This window comes from Haematobia irritans, chromosome 4, assembly GCF_050003625.1.
Source record: "Haematobia irritans isolate KBUSLIRL chromosome 4, ASM5000362v1, whole genome shotgun sequence".
Lineage (NCBI taxonomy): Eukaryota > Metazoa > Arthropoda > Insecta > Diptera > Muscidae > Haematobia > Haematobia irritans.
In genome coordinates, this window is record NC_134400.1 from 161,367,040 (window position 1) to 161,375,021 (window position 7,982).

General features: G+C 32.6%; 1 long non-coding RNA gene across 1 annotated transcript; it reads right to left on the reverse strand.

Moving 5' to 3' along the window:
* Nucleotides 1–228: 228 nt before the first annotated feature.
* LOC142234407 (uncharacterized) lies at nucleotides 229–1,712 on the reverse strand. The gene is made up of 4 exons (XR_012721619.1): nucleotides 1,475–1,712; nucleotides 763–836; nucleotides 603–695; nucleotides 229–532 (listed from the first exon to the last, which is right to left on the reverse strand). It is a non-coding gene; the product is annotated as an uncharacterized LOC142234407 (long non-coding RNA).
* Between the last annotated feature and the right edge of the window lie 6,270 nt (nucleotides 1,713–7,982).

Sequence of the window (7,982 nt, forward strand, 5' to 3'; positions counted from 1 at the left end):
CGTATTTTAGTTCATTCTTACTACGCTGAGGGAAGAATGTACTTACACTCATTCAAAATATTCCTGCTATCCGGAAAAATGAACAAGTTTTTGGGAATCCTATATTTAGAAATTGGTTTCAAATAAACTATTTATCAGTATAATTTTCAAAGAAGTAAATAAATTTAGGAATTAAAGGTACAACAAGCCTGTATACAACTAAGAAATTTTTCGTACAATATAAGACAATTTTTCATAACTACCAGTATTTTATTTCAAAAAATTATTATTATATTACATAAAACTATGGCTTATGATATACAATAAAAGAAATGTTTTTATTTGTACGCTGTATGTTGTTACTTTTCCGTAGTTAGTAATTGCTTCTTCAAAAGAGTAATATTCTATGTTAGTAGAATGAAACTAATTAATATCAATTTCCATTTTCTATCCATATGAAAGATATATGCCATAAGTTGCTATTTTCATTTCATTTTTGTCCAATTTCACCGATTTCGCTAGTTTTTGTTGTGTGGATTTGCGTCATAAGCCTCTGAAGTTAAAAAGGTATATGAAATATAAAAATATTATCAAATTCTATGGTATTTTGATCTTTAACTTACAAGAGAATTTTCTTAGAGCCAATAGGGATATCAGCTTAGATAGCATTAAACAGTAAGAAGATTCCAAAAAATACCATTAGATTTGCTGTCATCCTGCAAATGAAAATTATTTTTAATAAATAGAAATTTTGGCTTTATTACAAATGGACGAAAAACTTACCACATTGAAAAAAATCATCCAATTACTACATTAGTGGAATCATATCCATGCACAAATGGGACATTTTTGAAATCCTTCTCAGAATATAAATGAAATAAAAATATTATAAAATTAGATATAATTTCCACTTGTCAATATAGCATTTAGTATTTATGGTGGATATTAAGTTCGAGTTTAGTGGCTAAAATCCCAATTTTTCATGATTAGTTTTCTTTAGAAATACATGGGAACAAAATTGAACCGTTTTTGTGTTCATTTAAAATTTATATCAAATTTTTAGTAATTTGAGGTTGCTGAATCCAAATTTACACTTGTTTTTTTAAGAGCTCGACTTTTTGAGATATACGGTTATGTTCAAAATTAAGGGACTTCCGCTATATATATTGGAATAACTTGAAAACAATTCATCATATTAAATTAAAAAACAGCGTTCTACATAAGCTTAAAAACGATTTTCTGTTCTTAATCGTGTAATCCATTTAAAGAATATAAACTTTATAAAAAACTTGTTTCGAGCTATTCTCCATCAAGTTATATTTAAATTTGCATCGAAGGCGTATAATTTTATACTTTTCTTACTGATTTATTTCTGATTTTAGCACCTAAACTCGAACTTAGTACACACCTTAAGGACTCGCTATAACATAAAAATATAGACTCAAAAAATTGTACTGTGATCCAGATGTAGAGTAAATATAGATCATTTTATTACCACTCATTATGAATATTTTTATGTAAACCAATTTAAAACCGCACTAATTTTAAATTATTAATAGAAATATACAGTTTCTTAATATGTGATTTATTTTAGAGTTATTTATTTTTTATCAATATAAAGTGTTTTTGTTTTCTCTAACATCACACCATTCACTTATCAGTTTCTAAAATGTTACGAAATAAATGTATTTTTATTAATAAACACAAATACCGCACGCAAGCGCACCACGTGTGCGCTTCATAAATGCATCAACAGAACTGAATGCACCAATAAAACTCAAAGACACAAATAGTCATAAAGGACACATATGTAAAGAAAAACAACTCCACACACACATGATCCCTTTCTGATCTCGCTATTGCAACAAAACAACTATCACCACAAAAGATACCAACAACACACATTCCATAACATCATCGCAATAACAAACACAAACAAAAAAAAAAAAGATGATGCAATAATTTCATAATTTCTTTTCACTTCAATTTCCAGTATCACGTTTATTGATTAGTTGGTATTCTATCTATAGGATAAGGTAAAATATATTCAAAATTTACGAGGAATCCATAAAAAATTATATACACCCGTCAAGGATTAAATTAACTACTTTTTATTCTACTTTATCTAAAATTTTCAATGTGAGGAAATATACTCCAACTTATAGTAAAAACCGAAATAAGCTGTAGGAAGCCGCCATACGAATCGGTACTGTGGTTAAGTTAATTTTTACTATAAAATTTTTTTTCCATACAAAAATTTTTCTTAGTAAATTGTCCACATTTCGTAGTAAGATTTTTATATTGCCTATGTCTTTTTATAATACAATCAACGATGCATTAACTATTGTATTGGAAATTTATTTAAGGAAAAATCCGTCCCATTTCGTAGTTAGTGAACTAAAAAACATTTACTGAATTTTTATAAGTTTTCCTTTAGCTAAGTTAATTTTCGCAGTGGTTACGAAAAATGAACTATATTACAGTAAATTTTTTGAACTATGTGGAAGTTAAACTGGTCCTAAAATTAACAAGACACCTTTTTTTCTGTGTACCTTTTACGTTAGAATTTAATTTGACTTACTTTTCCTATACAGTTTATCTTATTTTTGTGATTTTAATATTTACCTCAAGTGTATTTTTATTTTTCTGCTCCGTCGGGATTTGAACCGGGGTCCTCGTTATTGGTAGTCCTACACTCATCCACTGGCCTACGACACATTTATGTGATGTGGGCGCCAAAAGGTAAACTTAAGCTACACGTGAGGTCATTCCGCGTTCCCTTCTGTTGGAAGTGAACGTATAATGGGTATCGGATCTTTTATATGTTACAGAGAATATCTTCTATAAGGCCAAAGTTAAGAGTAACTAGACATAAGCAAATTAATAGCTTGGCAGCCAACAAAGAATGAGTATGAGATCTTTTTATACCTGACGTCACAGAATGGTATTGGGGGTATAATAAAGTTGTCATTCCGTGCGTAGCACAACAAAATATCTATTTCCGACTATATACAGTGTATATATACTTGATTAGGGGAAAATGAAAAAATGATATTACTACACCGAAAAAATGATATTACTACACCGAAAAAAATCCGTAGTTAACCGAACGCTAAATTTAACCTATTTTTATTGCACAAAAATTACTTGTTTGTAGTTAAATTTATTTATTTTTTTTCGAAATTTTCCATATCCCAATGAAATTTTCGTTTTTGTAAGTATGTCTCAAACATTTTATAAACTAAACGTGGGCATAAAGTTCAATGACCGTACACATAAACTCCATATGAACTAAAGCAAAAGAACATTTTCGTACGATTCCAAAAAATAGAATGAAATGCCAATGATTTTGTCCTTTATTTTTAGTTCGTTTTTATACCCTTCGCCACTACTGTGGTAGAGGGTATAATAAGTTTGTGCATTTGTATGTAACGTCAAGAAGGTCGTTTAGTATACCGGTCGTCTTAAAATTAAATTCTGAGTCGATGTAGCGATGTCCGTCTGTATGTCCGTCTGTCTGTCTGTATATGTAATTTTGTGTGCAAAGTACAGGTCGCAGTTTAAGTCCGATCGTCGTCAAATTTGGCACAGAGTTTTAACATGGCTCAAAGACAATCGCTATTGGTTTCTATTCAGATTTAGATATAGCTGTCATATATATTTATCACCGATATGACCATAATTGACGTTTTTATCAACGTATTTTCTTAAAATTTCGCAAGGCCGAATATATGGGGGCTCTCGTCAAATATGCAAAATTATTAGATTTAGCTCCCATATATATCTTTCGTCCAATTTGGACTTATATGGCCTCAAAAGACAGAGTTTTACCCTGATTTGCTTCAAATTTTGCACAAGGAGTGCGTTTAATAGTATCGTTAATTATACCAAATTTAGTTGAAATCGGTTCAGATTTAGATATAGCTCCCGAATATATCTTTCGACCGATTTCGATTCATATACCCACTGAGACCAAAGATTTACCCCGATTTACTTGAGTAGAATTAAGGTTCTGGATATACGAGCGAATTTTAATTGAAATCGGTTCAGATTTAGATATAGCTCCAGAATATATCTTTCGACCGATTTCGACTCATATACCCACTGAGACCAAAGATTTACCCCGACTTACTTGAGTAGAATTAAGGTTCTGGATATACGAGCGAATTTTAATTGAAATCGGTTCAGATTTTGATATAGCTCCCACAGAGTTCAAAGTTGTAGTCCGATTTACGTGAAATTTTGCACAGGGAGTAGAAATTTTTTCAGTTAAAATTAACCGGAGAGAAGATATTTGCAATTTACTTTCTGTTAACTGGCAGTTAAAACCTAACGGAGCTACATGAAAATGGCCGTAAGTATGAATGTCAAATTTGGTTAAAATCGGTTCAGATTTCTATATAGCTTCCATATATGCTTTTCCGATTTGACAAAAATGACCAAAATACCCACATTTTCCTTATAAAATCGCCACTGCTAAGTCGAAAACTTCTAAAATTGACTCAAATTTTCCTTTATTTCTAATACATATCTATCGGCCGATATATCATAAATACACTTTTGCGAAGTTGCCTCAAAATTGGTTCAGATTGAAATGTTCCCATATTATTTTTTACTAACCGACTTAAATTTTAAGTCTATAGGTTATAAATTTTGTTCAGATGGATTCAGACAAAATCCTTTAAATATAGCACCCAACACATTTGACGGATTTCACATAGTGTCGAAAATGTGGATTTACAAAGTGGTGCATGGTATAATATAGTCGGCCCCGCCCGACTTTAGACTTTCCTTACTTGTTGTTTACTAACATTGTGGTCCGTCCCGGTCATAAACCCATTTAAATTTTGAGTCAAGACATTTTGTAAATGTTTAAAAAAATGTCCAAATCGGTTCATATTTAAATATTTGTATATGGGAAAATAAACCTTTATATAGCTCCCAACAAATTTGAAGGTGTTGGCATACATATTGGTGAAGGGTATAATATAGCCGACCCCGCCCGACTTTAGACTTTCCTTACTTGTTTAATATGAGAATGAGTTAATTCGTGTTTTCCTATTGGACTTTACGATTCGCATTAAAAAGATTTCAATTTCATACCGTGAAACAAGTTGTCAAAATTACTAGAGAGAATGGGCGGAGCTGATCTATCAAAGACAATTTGTTTGCTTCTCTAACTCTCAAGGAAGAAATATTGCTTTTACTTTCACCTAAAGACGGATTCAATTTCACGAATTCAAGATTTGATTAAAACTGTCTGTAAAACTGAATTTTCGTTCATATAACAACAATGTAGGCCCTTCTTTTTCCAATTCCCAAAGAAGGCACAGAATAATGTTTGCGAGCATTTTTTTGAAAGGAAGTGCAAGGCATTTTAGCATGCATGATAGAAGAAGGCATATGGGAAGGTGTTAAGGATCCCAAAATCATGGGTTAAGAAGGCATGATTTTTGCGGTACTTCGCAATTTTCCCGCTGGGATATATGGGTAATTGTCTATTGATGACTATAACGGCTACATAGCTCAGTGGATAGTGTGTTGGCTTACAAATTGCATGGTCCGCGGTTCGATTCTCCGTCCAGGCGAAAGGTAAACAAATTTAAAATTTATAAAATCGTATAATTTCTTCTACATTGCTTGTATTACAGAAAAAGGTGCTAAGAAATAAAAAACTTCGTGGAAGTGAGAAAGATGTGAGGGAAATGCAATTAGCCAGAAAAAATTTTTTTTGAGTTAGTCTTTATGAAATTGTTATTACATCCTGGAAAAGAATAAACGTTTATCACAAAAAGAATATACTTTTCTTCCAAATACACTTCGTTTCAACGAAAAGCAAATGAGGAACGAACTTTGTTGGTCTAAAATTTCGTTTGGGAGGAAAGAATTATTTTTTTGCGTGTAGTATCTCAGTTACATCCTCATGCTAAAGTCAACAAACACACACACACACACACATATACTCGTATAATAGCTCCTAGCTATTTAGTTGGTGGGTAATGCAACGTGTATGTTTGCATAAAAAAGAAACCTATAAATAAATATAGCAAATATCGTTGGCTATTCGAATTCTATCGTGTATGTATAACGATATCATAGCGAATGTGAATGAGCGTAGGTGGTCAATGTATGGTCCATATTTTGAATGGCTAAGTTGCGTTGGTGTATCTAACTACTGTGTATTGGCAGAGTGGGTAGTTTAGTGCCTCTGGGGACTCCAGAGAAATAGGTGAGTTCTTAATAAGAAAAGGTGTAAACTAATTGACCTGTGTTTAGAATTTATAATGATATCTGATTGACGTCAAAACGCATGTATACACAGAAAAAAATAATTCTTCCCTCCCAAACGAAATTTTAGACAAACAAAGTTCGTTTCTCATTTGCTTTTAGCTTTAAGGAAGTTTAGTTGGAAGAAAGGTATATACTTTTTGTAATAAACGATTATTCTTTTCAAGGATGTAAAATCAATTTCATAAAGACTAACTCAAAAAACAATCTTTTCTGGCTAATTGCATTTTCCCTCACATCTTTCTCACTTCCACGAGGTGTTTTAGTCTTACTTAGCACCTTTTTATACCCTGCGCCACACCGTGGAACAGGGTATTATAAGTTAGTGCATATGTTTGCAACACCCAGAAGGAGACGAGATAGACACATGGTGTCTTTGGCAAAAATGCTCAGGGTGGGCTCCTGAGGGTGGGCTCCTGAGTCGAGTTTGTAATCAAAGTCTAGGTCGCAGTTTTAGTCCAATCGACTTCAAATATGGCACAAGTATGTGTTTTGGCTCGGAATAAATCCCTACTGATTTTGGAAGAAATCGGTTCCGATTTAGATATAGCTCCCATATATATATTTCGCCCGATGTGGACTTATATGGCCCCAGAAGCCAGAGTTTTACCCTAATTTGCTTAAAATTTTGCACAAGAAGAACAATTAGTACTATAGTCAAGTCTGCCAAATTTTATTGAAATCGGCTCAGATTTAGATATAGCTCCCATATACATCGTTCACCCGATTTACACTTATATGACGACAGTGGCCAATTTTTTGCTCCGATTTAATTGAAATTTTGCACAGGAAGTAGAATTAGCACTGTAGCTATGCGTGCCAAATTTGGTTGAAATCGGTTCAGATTTCGATATAGCTCCGATATATATCGTTCACCCGATTTACACTCATATGACCACAGAGGCCAATTTTTAACTCCGATTTAGTTGAAATTTTGCACAGGGAGTAGAATTAGCATTGTAGTTATGGGTGCCAAATTTGGTGTAAATCGGATCAGAGTTAGATATAGCTCTCAAATATATGTTTTTCTGATTTCGACAAAAATGGTCAAAATACCAACATTTTGCTTGTAAAATCGCCACTGCTTAGTTGTAAAAATGACTCTAATTTTCCTAAAATTCTAATTCGTATATATCGAGCGATAAATCATAAATACACTTTTGCGAAATTTCCTTAAAATTGCTTCAGACTCTGTTCCACCCTAGTGCATTAGCCGACTTAAATTTTGAGTCTATATATTTTGTAGAAGTCTATCAAATTCTGTCCAGATCGAGTGATATTTAAATGTATGTATTTGGGACAAACGTTTATATATAGCCCCCAACACATTTGACCGATGTGGTATGGTATCGATTTAGATCTACAAAGTGGTGCAGGGTATAATATAGTCGGCCCCGCCCGACTTTAGACTTTCCTTACTTGTTCTCTAATACAAACAATGTAGAAGAAATTATTCGATTTTATAAATTTTTTAAATTTTACCTTTCGCCTGGACGGAGAATCGAACCGCGGACCATGCAATTTGTAAGCCAATACACTACGTAGCTGTTATTGTCATCAACAATCAAGCAGTTATATTTATATAGCATCGTTTTCGGCGCCCACGAACCAATTAAACAAACTTTATTTAACAGAAACATACATTTGGTTGGGCACCTTGGAGCAATGGTTAGTACGTCATCTGCTTCAGTTGAATTTTGTTACGTGGTGTTAAT